This window comes from Adiantum capillus-veneris, chromosome 7 (assembly GCF_014529385.1).
Source record: "Adiantum capillus-veneris isolate H3 chromosome 7, ASM1452938v2, whole genome shotgun sequence".
In the NCBI taxonomy this organism is placed as follows: Eukaryota; Viridiplantae; Streptophyta; class Polypodiopsida; order Polypodiales; family Pteridaceae; genus Adiantum; species Adiantum capillus-veneris.
In genome coordinates this window covers 101,807,113-101,826,067 of record NC_140937.1, presented here as the reverse complement: position 1 = coordinate 101,826,067, position 18,955 = coordinate 101,807,113, and positions in this window count along the sequence as shown.

The window sequence follows — 18,955 nt, the reverse complement described above, 5'->3', positions numbered from 1 at the left end:
AACAATCTACTACGACATGAAGACCAACAAGCAGAAGCAACTGGATCTAGAGACATCAGCAGATGAAACCATTAGTAAGTCTTCCACTTCTAAGGAAGAGACCACTTCCATTGATGAAACCGTCAGTTCCATTGATGTGATGGGTATCATCATGAAGGATCTACAAAGGGTAAGCACAACTGGCGACCCTCACCAGAAGGGCAAAGCAACGAAGAGAAAAGCAAATCACCTGGACTGGGAGAAAGTAGGTTGAAGAGTATGGTATCTATGGAGCTAAAAATTGAAGAGAAAGATAAGTTTTTTTAAATGTTGATGGGATTTCTTGACCTTTTCATTGAAAATTAAGAAAGAATCACATATATTACAATAGTGGAAAATCATATTAAGCTGAAGGAAGGGGTGAAACCAGTTGTGCAAAAGCTACGACGACTGGGGGTCATACAATAAAAGGCACTCCTTGCCGAGGTAAGGAAGCTACTAGAAGTAGGGTTCATCTATCATGTGGAAAAATTAGAGTGGGTGGCACCCGTAGTAGTGACACCGAAGAAGAATGGTAAGTGGAGGGTCTGCATTGACTACAAACCACTAAATGCAGCTACAAAGAGAGACCACTTTCCTCTCCCTTTCTTGGATGAAATTTTGAATGAAGTGGCTGGATTTGAATGCTAAACTGTGTGTGATGGTTATTCCGGGTATTTTCAAACACGCATAGCCTTGGAAGATCAACTAAAAACCACTTTTATTATGCCATGGGGTTGTTTTTCCATGTGGTTGTTTTGCATACAGAGTTATGCAATTTGGTCTCACAAATGCACCTACCACATTCCAAAGATATGTCACATATGTCTTTCAACCGTTCTTTGGAACATCCATAAGAGTGTTCATTAATGATTTTTGTATATATAGCCCTCGAATTTCACACTTAAAAAAGGTAACTGAGGGTTTGGCAAGGTTGTAAAGCCTAGGTGGGAAATTAAATGTAAACAAGTGCCACATTGGGGAAAGTAGAGTCATTCTTTTAGGCCATGAAATTTCAGCGAAAGGTATCAACGCCAATCCAAGTAAGGTGTCCATCCTCATTGCCCTACCTTCACCAAAAATCAACCTCTTTTCTACAAAAGGTCAGATACTTGAGTAGATTCATACATCTGCTATCACAACTTGTTCTACCACTGCAACAACTCACTCGACAATAAACTTTCACCTGTGACGAGGAGAGAGAACATCACTACAACAAGGTAAAGGAGGTTTTAGCCACCCTACCAACTATCTCACCACCTAAGTGGGATGAAAGATTCTATGTCACCTCAAGTGTGGGTGATGACTCCTTGGGGGTTGTGCTACTCTAGAAGGATACAACAACATCTTTCATGAGGCCAATCTACTTCTCCATTCGAATGATAACAACAACAGAGAAAGGTTTCACCCATGTGAAAAACCTAGTCCTAGCACTTAGATTTTGAACAACAAAGTTTAGGTCATATTTTCTTCCTAGGAAATTTGTGATTTTAACCATGGATGAGATGTTTCCCTATGTTGTACAACACATGGATGTTTCTTCTAGGATTACTAAATGGCTAGTTCATATGCAAGAGTTTGACTACACGGTACAAGTAGAAAGCACGACAAGGGCAAGGTTGGGGGGACTCATAACCTACCAAAACTTTGAGAAGATGGAGCCTACAAGCGAGCATCCAACAAAGCAACTACGGGCAGAGTGGTCTTTGATAACAAAGGTATCAAGGTATTTTTGCTTGGCCATTTGTTAGAATCACATTCTAACAATGAAACTAAGTATGGAGCACTAATTAAGGGGTTACAATGGTGCATTTCACAAGGGGTAAGGTGCCTTAATGTATTTAGGGATGCTCTACTCTTGGTAAGGCAAGTAAATGGAGTATGGACATGTAAAAATCCTAGCTTGAGGACTCACTTAAGCTGTGTAAAAACTTTGCTGGGTAAGTTTGAAGCACTTTAACTACACCACATCCCAAGGGCTCAAAACCATGAAGCTGATGCCTTAGCAAGCAAAAGATTGCAGAAGTGGTGGTTGGGGCTATAAAGCTAAAGCTCCCTCTATTTCAAGGTACTGACACCTTACCCGACATCATGCATTTTTTGGAAACAGGGGAATGTCCATTGGATTTAACAAAAGGACAGAAGCAATGGCTTACCCAAAAGGCCACAAGGTATCGGCTTATCAATGACGGTTTGTATTGTAAGGGTAAGGACAAAATACTCAGGAAGGTCCTTCTCTCTAATGAAATTACGGGGGTAATTGTCAGTTGTCATGATGGTGTTTGTGGTGGTTTCTTTGCCCTAGATATAACAAGTAGGAAAATCTTTTAGGCTGGTTTTGTATGGCTGAGCCTCAATCGTGATGTACACCACTGGTGTAAGACATGTATGTTGTGTCAAAAGGCCGGCACTAGGTCACTTATGCCTGAACCACAGACACCTATCCTTTCATATGGACCATTTGAAAAATGGGTTATAGATTCCATAGGACCATTGCCTAGGGACAACTCAGGAAATTTCTACATCATCATGGGAGTTAACTATATGACTAGGTGGGCGGAAGCTACAGCCACAACTAGGATCCCAGTTGTGGAGGTAGCTAAGTTTGTCTACGTGCACATATGTTGCAGGTTTGGCAGACCATTAGAAATTATCTCTAATAGAGGGCTAGGTTTTAGAGCAGACTTGGTAGGAGAGTTATGCAAAAACTAGGCATTACAAGGAGGCACTCCTCACCATATTACCCTCAATGTAATGGTCTAGTTGAGAAAGTGAATGGAATGGTTTGTAAAATTATCACCAAGCAGGTTAACACTCATCCTGGAGATTGGGATAAGTATCTACTCCCAGCTTTGTGGGCCTACAGAACCTCATTCCATAAATCTTTGGGGTTCACCCCTTATCATTTGGTATTTGGCAAGGAGGAAATCTTACCTATTGAGGTGCAACTAGCAAGTCTCAGAGTGATGGCAAGCCACCTTCAATGGCCCAACATGCATTTGAGAGATCACATCCTTGACTTGGAACGACTACAGCTGGACAGAGAAGAAGCAATCAATTGTTATTCCGCATAGGTAGAACATAGTCGTCTTAGTTTCAATCAACATCTTCAATGCAAAGATTTAAAGAAGGGTATGTTGGTGCTACGCTATGACAATCACTTCGACACACGCAAAGACAAGAAGATCCTATTCCGATGGGAAGGTCCTTTCATCATTAAAAAAAAGTATGCCAATGGGAGTTACCAGCTTATGGAAGCTGATGGTAAGCTTCATAAAACCAGAGTAAATGGCTGGATGCTCAAACCTTATTATCTACAATTTGATCAGACTCCACCTATCGACATTCCTAATGAGGATACACCATCAACCTCCACCTCCGATGACAATGATCAAACAAATGAGTTAGAGGCATAAATGCCTTAACCTTAGGGGGAGGGCTAATGATACCAGTTTAGCCGCACCGCCCTCTAGCCCAGCCAAAGAAACTGAAGTTGGACGATTTTTGAAACCAAGGCCGCTAGAACCAACCCCAATTGGGGAGGAGCACAATACCCAAAAAAACTATTAAAAAATTTCTTTTAACATTCACCACCCCCCCTCTATAATTCTTTCACTGGTGGGCCACCACCAGTTTGGCCACATCCCCCTCCATTATCACCAGAGGGAAGAGGTCTCTCTCTCTCTCTCTCCTTCTCGGCTTTGCTAAACCACCATCTCTCTCTTACCTTGCTTCCGAAGTCACCCAGCCTAATGGGCGCATAAAACAAGATGCCTATGGTTTTTCTTCCACTGGCGGGCCGCCATGCTTTTACAAGAGTCTTCCTCTCTCTCTTCCATTATTCATATTAGATCTCTCTCTCTCTCTCTAACCCCTCCTTGCTCGTCCATACTTCCCCCCAGCGGGCCGCCATATCACCCTCTCCTCTCTCATCCACACTCCCTCAACCTCACTCTCCCCTCCCTTTATCCCTCAACCTCACTCTCCCCTCCCTTTATCCCCCTTGTCTTTCTCCTACTAGCAGGCCACCACTCTCCCAAGCTCTCTCTCTCTCTCTCTCTCTCTCTCTCTCTCTCTCTCTCTCTCTCTCTCTCTCTCTCTCTCTCTCTCTCTCTCTCTCTCTCTCTCTCTCTCACTCATTTTTTAACACTCTGCCACTCTCTCTATGAAGGACCCTGCAAGGGTGCAATACAATAAGTCTCTCTCTCTCTCTCTCTCTCTCTCTCTCTCTCTCTCTCTCTCTCTCTCTCTCTCTCTCTCTCTCTCTCTCTCTCTCTCTCTCTCTCTCTCTCTCAACCCCTCGTTCGTCCCCCTTCTCTCACCCTCACCCCCTCCTGGCCCGCTATTTCCCCTCCCATTGACTCCCTCCCCCCTTCTCGTCCTTGTCGGCAGGCTCACACCCGAGCTCTCTCTCTATGTCAAGCAGCCCGCAAGGGCACAATAATAAGACTCCCTCTCCCTCTTTCATACACACACACACACTCATTCACACCACACACCAACACACACACACACACACACACACACTCTCACCCCTCACCCACTCACCCGTGCCATCACCAAGCTCTCTTCCTCCTTCCTCCTCCCCCCCCCCCCCCCCCCCCCCCCCCCCCCTCTCTTTCTCGTCAAGTGCGAGAGAGTGAGTACCACACACTACTTGAGTGCTCAGCTTTTGACCACATTAGGTCCTCTTTTCCCCATATATTCAGCCATGATCTCTCCCTACATACCTTCCTCTCCCAACCACGATGTGGACTCTCTATTGCGACGCTCATTTCAGCCATTTTTGAGCATCGAGAGTCACTTATGAACTCCACTCACACCACGTGACATGTTCATTTGGTCCCATAGGTCATATTTGACCTCCCAGGACGATAATAGAACTATCTATCTACCTCTCTCTCTCTCTCTCTCTCTCTCTCTCTCTCTCTCCGTACGAGCAGGCCCAAAGGTGCAGCAGGGAAAAACACACACATGCACACACCCACACACACCCCGTCCCTCTCAATTCCTCTTGCACACACTCTTTCCCCCCCCTCACGTTCTGTGTTGGCATCGCCAGCACATAAATAAATAAATTAATTAATTAATTAAAATAAATAAATAAATATATATATATATTATAATAAAATTACCCCCCCCCCTCTCTCTCATTCCCACACACACACACTCTTGCTGCCGAACACACACACCTACACACACTCATACGACCCCACATACATACGCACACATACTCACAACACCCATACCCTCACACAATTACAAATAGCACACACATGCATTTACGCACCCGAACATACACACCCATATATATATACGAGCACACACGCATACGTGCACACACACATTCAAACAAGCACATGGACATCCTATGCACAACAAGAAGAAAAAAAAAAAGAAATACGACATCGACACCAATGACAAAGACGGCCAAATCACACAAAGCCGACTCCAAATCAAGGAAAGGTGCCAAAGGCGTGCCCCATGCGGCACCGAAAGGAAGTGACACGTAGCATCTCGTCTTCACGCGACAAAATACCAATTCTGGCAGCATTAAATCTCACACCGACCACCCAAACCATCAACAAAACCCCTTGTAAATGCCCCAAACTCCACTCTTCCCTAATAACCTAGCCAATGGCTAGTGGATTGTAAAAAAACTCTGCCCACCCCACTCTTTCCTCTCTCTCTATCTCTACCTTCTCTCCCTCTCTATCTCTCTTACTAGAGAGGCATCTAGACTCTCGACAGCGACCAATGGATATTTGCAAGGACCATTAGGTAGGGACCACCTCTCAAGCCTATATAAAGAGGCCTCTGCTAAGCACAAAGGGGACACAAGTGAAGGAAGAACACACTAGCTCCATGCACTCTACATCTCATGCACCACTAAGCACATAATGCACCTCCCAATCTACGGAGCTCACGACATCATGTTTTGTTGCAAGCATGGGCATTTTATCATTGGCAACGTCGCCATCATTCCATTCTCCACCACACCATGGTTGAGTTACTAGTCATGACCACCCCATGCATATAAGGAACTCAATATCACCCCCACAACGGCAACATGAGCATGCTAGGATTGAAAGCACGGACACCATGCTATCCTGGGCCACTCTTGATACTGGTGATTGACATCATCGATGGTTACATCATCTTGATGTTTACCTCAACTAGTCTCCCACTAACGTGCTAACCTCCTACTAACTCCAAAAATTTACCATGCACCGTATGGCGCTCGCATTCCATCATGCATCCCTAGTGCCAAGAGCAAGGTTGGTAATAGTCAAGACCACCGTTTTTAAGTATCATCACCATCAATAAAAGTGTGCAATGCTGTCTTGATCTTTAAGTCCATTCTCTATTCTCCTCTGTCCACAATTAAAGAAGATGGATCTGCTCAGATCTGGGATCAGTAGGGGCAAAAAGTGGTTATCAACAAACATATAGTGGCCGAGGCACTGAAGCTTCCAACAGAAGGTATGACAATGAGGGTCCGGGATAGAAAAACAGAAAATACATTCACCAAAGATACGGTTGCCGCCACCTTTTGTGATCTCAATCTAAGGCAAGTTGAGGATCCAACCCATCTTTACCACCAATATTTCCACTTCCTTTCAAAGTGACCGCCATGATGCACAACTCCAAATCATGCAGTTGCAACTACTTTCACACAAGTGTTGAAGTCAATGACAAGACAAGCAATAGATCATGCACAGTATGTGCTTACAACATTCAAGAGCACAAAGAAGGAAGGAAAGATAACATATATGGGCACTTCAGAGGCTCTAACACGAATTTCATACCATGCTATTGGAATGGCAGATAACTTGCCGCAAGCCCCATATGAGAATACGTGGATCATCTCAGCTCAACCTTCTCCAGGAACCACAAGATCAAGAAAGAAAAGGGTATATAAATCTGATGAGGAATCAACCAAAAGCTTGCATGAAGCCCAAATTAGTGAAAGCTCAGACAATGAATAAACAAGGGCACAAAGAGAAGAAATGAAGAAGAAAGCAGTGGCAGTTCATCAAGAGGAACCTCAGTAGAAAAGGGCAAGGTTTGAAAGAGAGAAACCATCTTATGAAAGAAGCTGCCAAGGTGCAGGAGAAAACCTCGAATCATGGAGTCCGAGAGAGATTAGGAGTCCAAGGACCAAGAACCCTACAAAGAAAGTCCCAGAGGATTCGAAGGATTTACTTGAGTGGATGTATGCAGAAGCCGAAGCCGAAGCCATTAGGAGAAATATGAACCTTGCATGGGACTTGTAAGGAATCCTAATTTTTAGGGATTAAGGCTAATGGTGTGTAGGGTTAAGGGGACAAGGGCATTCAAGAAGCTAGTTTTGAGTAGTCTTTTCTAGCCTTTTTTTTAGACACATGTAGGATGTGGACCTAGGAGGTCACCTTCTCTCTCTAGCTTTTTGAAAGTGAAGGGAGTAAAGAGGTGTGGCCACATCATAAAAAATGTGGATCACTAAGAGCCAAAATTTGACTTTAAAAAAAACAGTTATTTTTACTTATTTTTGACTTACACCTCCCCCCCAACATATATCCATATCAAAAAAAAAAAGACCTTTTTTTAAACTTACAAGCATGAAAAGTCCAATTATTCAAAAAAAAATCCCCCCAAAAAAAAAACCTTTCTTCTCTCTTCATTCTCCCTCTCCTCTCCCTCCCTGCCCCCTTCTCTCCTCCTCCTCCCCTCTCTCCCTCTCCCCCACTGTCCCTTTCTCTCCTCCCATGTTCCTCCCTCTCCCTCCCTGGCCCCTTCTCTCCTCCTTCTCCACTCTCTCTCTCTCTCTCTCTCTCTCTCTCTCTCTCTCTCTCTCTCTCTCTCTCTCTCTCTCTCTCTCTCTCTCTCCCTCCCACTACCCCCTTGTCTTCTCCCATGTTCCTCTCTCTCCCTCCCCCCTCTCTCTTTTCATCCTTTGCTTCCTCATGCAACAACTACCATGGTGCTCAAGGACATCACAAATCGCATGCATACATATTTGCTTGTTCGCAACGTTTGCACCGAAGGCCGCACGTGAGGGTGAGCAGAGGTCATCCCAGGAACGTCGTACCATCGGTGAGATGAATGTTGACGGTTCTTCAATATCTTGCGAATACCATCACATATTTCAACAAAACACCCCTTTATGCAAGTTAACAATATACTTCTTACTTTTGATTGTGTTCTTCTTATCATAAACTTTGAAGTTTAAGGTGTTGCCTCTACTTGTTTTGTAGTGCTTGGCACAAAGGCTGCTTTTATGCACAAATAGTGATTTTATGCACAAATAGTGAAAGGCTGCAGGTTAGAGAGGCCAAGTGTCACCACTTTTCCTCTTAAACAGTCTTCTTTGTTACATCTTGCAGGTAGGTGCTTAAAATCCATGCTTATTAAGGGTGGTAATCTCATCCTAATGTATATTTTTGTATTGTTTATTCCCAGTTAGATAGAAATACTTGCAAATTTGTACACATATACTTAACAAGTATCTTCATTATATACCTTGCAAATGTTGAATTCATACATGTTTTTGTTACAAGGTGACCTCTTGCTATGCTAGTTGAGTGGCATTGTTTGCAAGAATGGCTCAAGGAACTGGCATAACATGAAGCTTTTACGGTGGCACAAATCTCTCCTCAGCGGCAATGTGGCTCCCACTACACCAAAAATCAATATGCTAACATGGAGAGATCCCTAGTAGGACAATGCAAAAAAATTTCATCAGCAGCAACACACCCTTTCCTAACATGAGGGCACTCGTACCAAAGATATTTTTATGTGATAGGTCACCCCAGGAGCATACCATGTCATGGAATGGATGTAAGAACTATGACCGCACTACTCCTTGGAAGTTGTTCACAGATGTATGTTTATCAAAGTTAATGAGAAGAAATTTGGACTTTTTTGTTTGTTGATGTGTAAGAGCAGTCTAGGTCTACAATATTTTAGATTGTTTGTTTGATAAGTTAAATAAAATTTGTAGTCATTTAAAGTGTAAGTTTGTTTTTGTTTGGTAAGACTGTACATGAGAAGACATAATAAAGTATAAGAGATCTTGGCGGAATAAAACTCGATTAGATTCCTACCATGCACTTGTGACACCAGACCTCTCCTTGAACCCTTTGATTTCTATCATTGTGGGAAGTCCAAGGGTGGTCTATTTTCAAATTTTTAGCAATAAATGTTTTTAAAAGGAAATTTTGGTTATTTTAAAGTTTGTACACAGTCTAGGAGTTCATTCTGATTGTTTTCCTTCAGTTTCAATTTTTGATCGAGGGCACTCCTTGGAAGCCAGTTTTGAAGATGTTAGGGTGAGATTTTGAGAAAGTTTTGTATGTAGGAAATGCAGTCCTCAACACAATAAAAAACATTGGTTCTTTGCGTATTTTCAGATTCCATGGTTTTAATGCCCGTTCGAGCCCGTAGATTAAGGAAAAAGTAAGAAATGTCTGTTTTACATAATTTTTTAAGAAATTGCCAACTTGCACGTTGATTTTTAGAAAATCTGAGTAGGATATGATTTTTTTGCAACACACGATGGTCGAAGAGCGCGATGAGATGAACAAATTTATGTGAGACAAGCCCAGACAAATTCGGAGCCAATTGAATACTAGAAGCTCTTGAAAACAGCCTAAAAGTTCAACACTTCAAAAAAAAAAAAACAAAAGCAAAAAACTGACCACTTGAATTAGGGCCATGCATCAAAAAAAATCTTGTACTTGTCATTTTAGGGCCCTAGGGACCCTCAACATGAGGGGCCACAAGGGCGCGCAAATTTTGGATGGCCAATTTGCGCGCCCTTGTGAGCCCTCATGTTGAGGGTCCCTGGGTCCCTAAAATGACAAGTACAAGATTTTTTTTTATGCATAGCCATGAGAGAATTGGGCAAATTAATGTATTCATAGCAAACTCCCCCCTCCCCCCCCCCCCCCCCCCCCCCCCCAATGGCAAATAGCTAAACATTGTATCATGCCATGCATTAAAAAAATCTTGTACTTGTCATTTTAGGGCCCCAGGGACCCTCAACAAGAGGGGCCACAAGGGCGCGCAAACTGGCCATCCAAAATTTGGACTGGGATAGAACTGGGCAGTTTAATGTGTTCATAGCAACCCCTCCCCCCCCCCCCCCCCCCCCCCCCAAATGGCAGATATCTAAACCTTGAATCATGCCTCCCAACCATTTTTTACTTCCTTGTGCCCATCCCTTGTTCTTGGAAATATCTTGGTCCCTATTTGTGCCTGGATGGGCATTCTACGCGCCGTTGTGGTCCCTCTTGTTGAGGGTCCCTGGGGCTTCAAAATGACAAATAGGGGCTTTGTTTTAATGTATGGCCATGAGATAGAGTTGTAGTGTTTGATGTCCGGAGTATTCACTATGTAAAATTTTCCTATATCATGTGCGTTCACCACAATGGATTGAAAGTAGCCCTTATAGGCCTTACCTACACATGTTTCTGTAACTTTACAAGAATATAAATTCCCTTCTGTTGAACACATGTGCTATGTTACATATACTTTACTGAACTCCCAAGGTTAAAGGCCTCACAAATTTTGTGCACTCAGAATATTTAGCACTAGAAATCAACCAAACAAGGAGCCAATTTTTACTTCCTTGTGTTCACCTCGTGTTCTTGGGAATGTTTTGGTTAAACCATTTCTTTGGTATTTAAAACCACATGTGACCCCTATTGTTATAGTATCCAACCAAAGGTTTCTTGATTAGTAGTTATATAGATTCAAGTGATACTTATCTTCTATGTTAACAATGCATGTATCTATAATTTATGTTTACACTTTCTCTATCCAAATGAGCTACATAGTAAAAATCAAATCCGCAATTCAACAATTAAGTTCACAAGGTGATAGCTATTCGTATGATCTTTAGCAATACCAAATAAATAGCTACCAATAGCGAATGAATAGGGATATTTAAGAAGGTTTGATACCAAAAACTTGTCAGCACTACTAAAAAAGGTGGAAACTCAAAGGCTTTATAATATATATGATGAAACAAAAATCAATAATAAGTCACCCCTATATATCTACACCTCCATCTCAAGTTGTCATTTCTCTAAGTCAAGCTTGGCATAGGCATAGTATGGAAACAATAACATTTTGGAAAGCAAGAATTTAGCTTTCTCAACTTTTGAAATGTTGCTATTGATATATATTCAACATCCCCAAATGAGAACATCTTGACAAAGATTATGATCCACTTAATAAGAATAACCATTAGTGATTAAACTGAAATCAAAATATTGCATGAATTTCTTCATGGGGGAATGACTAAGACTTGAAACTTCAAACATCTTACAGGCAAATCAGAATATCCATAAAATCAACAATATTTTTCAAATCTGTATGAAACTCCAGTAATCTAAATTAAATACTCTCACTCAGTGCGACACCATTTAACAAAAAGAAATATTTATATTGCATTTATAAAGGAATCCAACCTCATTAAAAAAATTACAAATGGAGAGAATGTTATTGCTGTTAGCCTTCTCTTACCAGTATTTGTCTTTCTCATCTAGAGATTCATATACACGAGTATTTGTGTGTCTATGACACTAGGGAAGATAGTAATACTATAGGGTGGCTTTTCTAAGAGCTCCTAGAGAGTACCTATTGGTTCAAGATTCTACAAAAATCCTACTATTCTTATCAAAATCTTTTAACACGGTAGTGAAAGGTTCCTCACGGAACAAAAATAGGGTGATTTCCATCTCTGCACATGGTTGCTTGCTCATGTCCTCTCAAAACAAGCTGACTATGTAAGTAAACAACAGATTATGTGAGCACAAGTTATAAAGTACAAAATGATATCATTCTAAAATCTAATGACAACTATACAAAGAATAAATTATAAGAAAAATCTTTGATGACTCTCCATGGATAACACAACTTACTTACATTGTGAGACTCAATCACATGCTACAAAACTATCGATGGCGCACCAAAGCCATCAACAAAATAGCACCACCCAATGTTATGAGGTGTGAAGCCTAAACATTGAAAGCCATAAAGAGGTTAATTCCCTCCAGCATGATAAACTTAAAGATGGAGATGATCTTAAGCTCTGAATGTAAGCTACAAGGGTAGTTTTCTCACCATTCTATCTTTATGTTGGGGATGAATCCTTGCAATGCCCATGCACTATTCACACCTCTTGTTCTTGTGGTATGAAAGTCATGTGAGTTGATGCTTTTTCCACCTCGGGAGTAGAGGTTTCCATGTAGTGCGAGTGAATGAAAGTAGAAGGAGGAGAATCTTGTTTCATGCTGTAATGGAGGTGAGAGAAGGGAGAGGAGCTAGCTTGGTGTGGAACTATGTGGTGGGCAAGGGCAAGAGATGGGGGAGAAGCTTGATTGGTGCTACAATGGAGATGGGAGAAAGCTAGTAGAGAGATAATGCTGGACTATAGGGGGTGTATGTGGTTTTTGCAGCCATGGAGAGCTTCGAAAAGGGTTTTTAGAGAGAGAAAATCACTTTTTAGCTATAGAATAGATTTGGAAAGACTTTGGAGGGTGGAAAATGATGTTTTGATTTTTTTTGGAAAAATGAAATTTTCTGGAATTTTTTAGTGCACGTTTTTGACTTTTGGAGGTCAAAAATACTTTTTTGACCATGAAATAGGTTAGGGGACCTTTTAAGGAGGGAAAACTTGAAATTTTATTTTTTTTGAAAATTTGAAATTTTTAGTGTATTTTTAAATCTGGGCCAAAAAGTGGGGGAAAAAAGGTCAAAGTGGTCCCCCCTCCCTCCCTTTCCCCTAGCCACCTCCCTTACCTTCTCACTAGGTAAGAGGCCATTAAGAGGTGTAAGGCTACCTTGTCCCCCTACTTTTTTGAGGGTATAGAGTGTGTCCACCACCCTCTTCCTATTGGCTGGCCACTAATTAACCTTAGTCCCAAAGGGCCCCTAGAGGGTTCATATTTTTCCTAGTGCATTGAAGATTCAGGAAGCTCTAGAAGCGCAAAGGAAAGCAAGAGAAGAATTGTCTACGCAACAAAGGCAAGCAGAAGCTGCACAACAAAGTAAACCAATCAGGAACAAGGAGAGATGTATCCAAGACCCACTTCACCCACTACAGAACAAAAAATCATCCCATGCCAAGTCCAAGCCCTTCACCAACTGCTAAATCCAATGAAGACGAGAAAACAAAGGGAAGAGAAAAGCAACAGGAAGAGGCAAGTTTTGAACATCCCAAGGGAACAGAGAAAACTGAAGCTAGATCTTCTACAACAACACAACCAGAATCAGCTAAAGCAGCTACAAATCCCCAAGGAACATCAGTTGAAGCATCTACAAAGCCATAAGCAGAATTTGCTGCACCATCAAAAGAGCTACAAGCCGAATCTGCTGGAACTTCTAAGCAACCTTAGGTAGAACCTAAAGAATGGGAAATGATGGATGAAGTGATCATTCAGGTTAATGAGTATGCAAAGCAAATGTAGCTAACGACAAAAAAAATGCAAACAACATCACTTAGCCACAATGCCAAGGCTAAAGAATTGGAACAAGTAATAGATGCTCTTCAAGGTGAGCTCGAAGACAGGATAAACATTATCAAAGATCTCCAAAGACAGATCAAAGAGATAAAAAGTAAAGCAAAACAACACCAAACGGTCAAGAAAAGACAACAAAAAGATATGGAAGAATTAGGGGAGCTCCTCACAAAGCTGTCTGTTGCATGCAAAAGTAAGGACCAACAACTGACTGAAGTGAACAATGAAGTTAAAATCACTACTCAATCAATCCAATGAACAAGCAGCATTTCTAAGGAAAATAAGGGAAAACCCAGTTGTAGCTTCACTCAAGGGAACATATGAAGTTTACAAGACTTTGGAAAAGAGGAACAAGGACCTCAAACTTGAGCTGAAGCTTGAATAGGCCCAAAGACGAGACCTTGCCTTAATGCGGGTATAGAGAGAAGAGCATTTACTCAAGGAGATAGAGGATTTAAAGAGAGATAACCAGCTCTTGAGAGAAGGACATACAAAATCTCAAGAGGAGGCGAGAACCTCTAAGCAACCAAGCATAGGCATACCATCAGTCTCCTTTGTAGATATGGAAACACAGCCATCAGAAGGGCTAGCAGGAGATTCGGAGTTTCAAGTACCAATCATTGTAGAAGATTAAGTGCCAATGGTCCAACTTTTCAAAGCTAAAGAAGATACACTGAAGAATTTTTTTTTCCATGTAGATGTTGAATGGAAAGTGGCAATGGATTGGGAGTTGAGAATTCTCCACTCAGTCCATGTAACTTAGCTCACTCCCAACCAAATCAATGCTCAATGGCATCATCAGTCGCCGCCCTACCCTTTGATAAAGGTGGAGCTATTGCAAGTCAAAGAAAGGCTTTACAAGGATATGTAGGAAGAAGGTTCAGATGCTCTCCACTCAAAATGGAGAAAGAACTGGCTCAACCAGAACTCACGATATCTCATTCTCTTTACAGAGAACCTGCAATGATACAAAAAGACCCTACATTCTATCTTATACCAAGGGTAAGGACATGGCAGACACATGATGCATTGAGGAAGAAGAGGCCAACATGGCTCAAATACCCAAGACTGCCAATTCTAGAGCAAGGACCGGCAACTGAGGAATACATGGTGAAAACCATAACGGGCACCATGAACTTCTTCAAAAGCCTCCCTGACCTCTCATGTGAAATACTCTATAAAATTTGTTGGATGTTGCTTATATGCATTCAAGATTTTCATGAGCCTATGTCAAGGGACTACACAATCGAGGAGGGGGGGAATGTTAGCAGCAAGCTAGCCTATGTGTCATTTTTCGGGAGCCGGGGGGAAAACACTTATTCTTTTGATAAATTGAGAATTATGTAACTACTATTTTCCAAATGGTTTGTAATTGATGAGCCGCGGCTATAAGATTCCATATCGTATCAACTTATCCTTAGTTAGAGCTCCCAGACTATTAGTGTTTTACCAAAGAAACCTTGGCTAAGGTATAAAGGCCAATTTTTGTAAGTTGTTTTTAAGTTTTGAATAATAGAAACACAGTGTGAGCTAACGATGCTCACTTCTCTTCTTCTTGCTATTAGCAGCAAGCTAGCACGAACACCATTTTTCGGAGTTCTCTTAGTAAAACAATTATTATTTTGATAAATCAAGAATATTATAACTCCTATTTTCTCGGATAAACCTTGTAATTAATGAGCTGGGGCTACAAGTTTCCAGATTGTATCAGCCAGTCATTTCCCAGCTTTGGTAGAACTCCAGATTATTAGTTTCAAAAACCTTGGCTAAGGTATAAAAGACAATTTTTTTAAGTTTTGGATAAGAAATACACAACGTGAGCTAACGGCACTCACTTCTCTCCTTCTCACTCTTCCTACTCCCTCTCCGGTTGTCACATTGCGATTGTGTTTGTTGCATTGCAACCGCAGGTAAGAGCTCTACGCATTGACGTAAGCCATTCACAATATTTCTTAGCATTTGGCATCGTCAACCCGCGGCCTAATTTCATCATAACTAAGAATTTACACTTCTACATTGAAAACTAAGCATAGGTGGGGTATTGGGGCATCATTGCTAAGCATTTAGATGTATTCTGGGTCGAAAACGACTAGGTCAAAAATCCACTGCTGTTAATAATCGCGATTTTAGAACTTGACCTTAAGTGGGGTTTGAGACCATAGGCATTTGTGCTTAGGTCTTATAAACTTTTCTTAGAAGTTTCATTATGTTTGGATGTCATTTGATGCTGTAACGGATGTGATTTGCTTGCCGATGAGCAATTAGCTTTTGGTGATTTCAGTCATTTGAGTGTAGCTTGAGTTAGATGCGAGTTGTTAGTTTTTTTCTGAGAGATTGACAACCTCTTGTAGCCTCTATGCACTAGTTGAGTCAGTTTCGTCCCATGGTTTGACAAATTAATCGTGATTCTCGCTAATACTGCAATAAGATAGGATAATGAGGTTAGACATGCGTCCCACATTTGGCGCCGCTGTCAGGGATCAAATAGACCTAAACTAGGGAAAAACATGAGTGTCTTGTGTAGTTTTCCTTTAACTTCCTCTAGGTCGCCTAGAGTTCAAAACTTTCTTTTAGAAACTGCATAGCTTAAGATTGTCGTCTTTTGCTATATAGAGGTAGCTTGGAAGTAATCGTACTTGCCGAGTACTTTTAGGATTGTAGGATTGCAGATTTACGTTAGGATTTAGAGAAGGATTGGTAGACTAGACAAGTCTTAAGATCAAGGCTCTAAAAAACATTAAAAACACAAGAAAACGAGTGTTTGTGGACACTTTCCACAACCCCATTGCATGAGAATCTAGGAGTAGGGTGAGTAGGATCCGAGGTGGATTTGAAAACATTGCTCTCTCTCGAAGAATCAAGTGTGAGTTGTTATTGGAAGTTGCAGAATTTTAGGTCTACGGCTAGAAATAGCTCGAAAAGACTGGAATCCACTCAATCCGACTGGAGAGTAAGCCTAAAAGTTGTTTGAACCAGTGGGTAAGCTCAAAGCCACTTCGAGGTAAAAATTTCAAGAGTTGGCCAAAAATCAGACTATTTACTTTTTCTTGACATTTTAGGCCAAATTAAGTTTTGACTTGATTCATAGGCTTAAAATAACTCATATAAAGATTGTCTTTGAGAAAATTGCAAAAAGGTGCTCATTTTAAACCTAAAGTTAATAATCACAATTATTAAATTTCTACTCTACATTGGCCAAGGTTCATACCATTGACTCATTGCATGTGTACAAACAAATTTTCTAAAGGCCCAAGAGATTTGGATCACTAAACTGACAAAAAACTAAGTCAAAACTAAATTTTGTATTGACTTCTTGAATCTTGAGTATAAATTGGAAAAAAATTTATCCAAAATTGTTGAAATTTGATTCATAGGCTTATATTGATGTGAAAAACATGTATATATGCTCAGTTGACCAAAAATTTGTAAAAAATTGTCAGAAGTAAATAATCGCGATTATTTATATCTGCCCTATTTTTCAACTGTTTTGACCAAGTCCACATACAACTAGCTTCACCATGTTGTAATAAGCCCACAAACCAAGTTTGGTAAGATTTGGACCACTGGATTGAAATTTGTGACCAAAATTGCAAAGTTAGTATGCGGACAGATAATTGATGACCATTTGACTAAAAATTGTCCAAACTTGATGAAACTTGGCTAGTGACCTTAACTTAAGGTGCTTAAAAGATCTGTCAAAGTTGGGGCAAAAACTTACAAAAATCTAGCTGGACTAAATAATCACGATTATTTACATCTGCTTCAAAACTTGATGATTTTGCAAATTTGAGTGCACCACAAAGTCAAGCATATCAAGTAGACCTCACAAATCAATTTTGATGAAATTTGGATTCCAAAAGTAGTTTTTAGGTTGTAGATCAAACCTTTGATTTTTGCTAAAGTTGAATCTAAAAGTCAAAATTTTGCCTCTCATAGCTTGATTTGAAGTAATACACAAAGACCAATTATAAGAGTTGGAAAAAAACAATACTGTCTTTATAGAAGAATAGCCAACTTGATCAGTTTTGTATAGGAATCAGGTTGTAGACGAGGAATCCGTGGCTTGACAGAAAGTTGCAATTGAATCAAGTGGAAATTGACGACAAGTCAATCCAAAGGTGAGTACTCTCTCCAGGGCTTCATAAGTCTATATGAACCTTAGATCTGGTCGTGTACTAGGAAATCAAGGCATACTCGGAGAAACCTCCAGTAGAGTATCCACCGAAGAAATCTTGAATTAAGGCAATACCTTGCTCACAATTCCTGAAGAAGTCTCAGACACTTTTTCAGATTCAACATCCAAAATGTCTTCTTACTCAACTCACTCGGAAACCGGAACGACAGTGTGCTATAAGCATATACTATCTTTTTACAAGACTAATGGTCATGGAGCCCAGGTTTACTTGAACCCTAACGAGGAGTATGCTATTTGCATTGATGACCATGGTATTGAGTTCAAAGAAGAGGTTAGGGCAAACAAACAAGGAAAAATGTACATGGATCGAAATGGCCCTCAGTATTTACAGGTCAAAAAACCTGACGTGATAGACAAATGGGGGTTGGAAGTAAACACCATAATCCCATATATGTTAGTAAAACAAGGACCACCAACTTTAGAATTCGAGGGATACGATCAAGTAGACTTGAAGCCTTTGAAACGGCTTAGTATGGATAATCCTAGGATTGGAGTCTATTTTTGGGAAGATAGAAACATAAAAGATCTTCTGTGGACTTCTCATGTCAAATCAGGACAATTAACGGCCATAAAGATCATCTATATCTTCAAGATCAAAGATAAGGGATCAATAGACCTACCAATCTACCTATTTAGGGATTGTTATAACAACAACTTTGTTATGATGACTCTTGAGGAGGTAGAACAAACCAAATACCAAGGGTATTCCATCCGGAATTGGATATTAGGGCAAGGACCAGAAACAATTCCAAGGGATGAACACCGTGAGAGATCATCTGAGAGTAATGTGAAGAAACCAAAAACCACCTCATCACGTAGAAAACCGGGTGACACTAAGGCCAATCCAGGGCTACATAAGTCACTTTCCAATAGACTGGTTTGAAGAAGTCGGAACAGGACCAATTCCCAGAAGACCTGGAGTTGAACCAAACAGACGCGTTAGACCCAGCTGATTTTTAGAAATGGGTCAAAAATACAGTGGATCAACGGATCCATATGACCACTTAGCAAGCTTCAAGCAAGTGCTAAGAGCAGAGAGTATATTCGATTTCCATACTCAATTCGAGGGGTTTGGAATTACATTAGAAGGAAAAGCTTTGACATGGTTCCAAAACATTCCATGAACACATTAGCTCAAGGATTTGTAGCTGCTTGTTCCAAAATGGGGATCAAACATAATACGATAGCTCAAGTCTACAACTTTAACCAGGAACATGGTGAGTCTGTTAGGGAT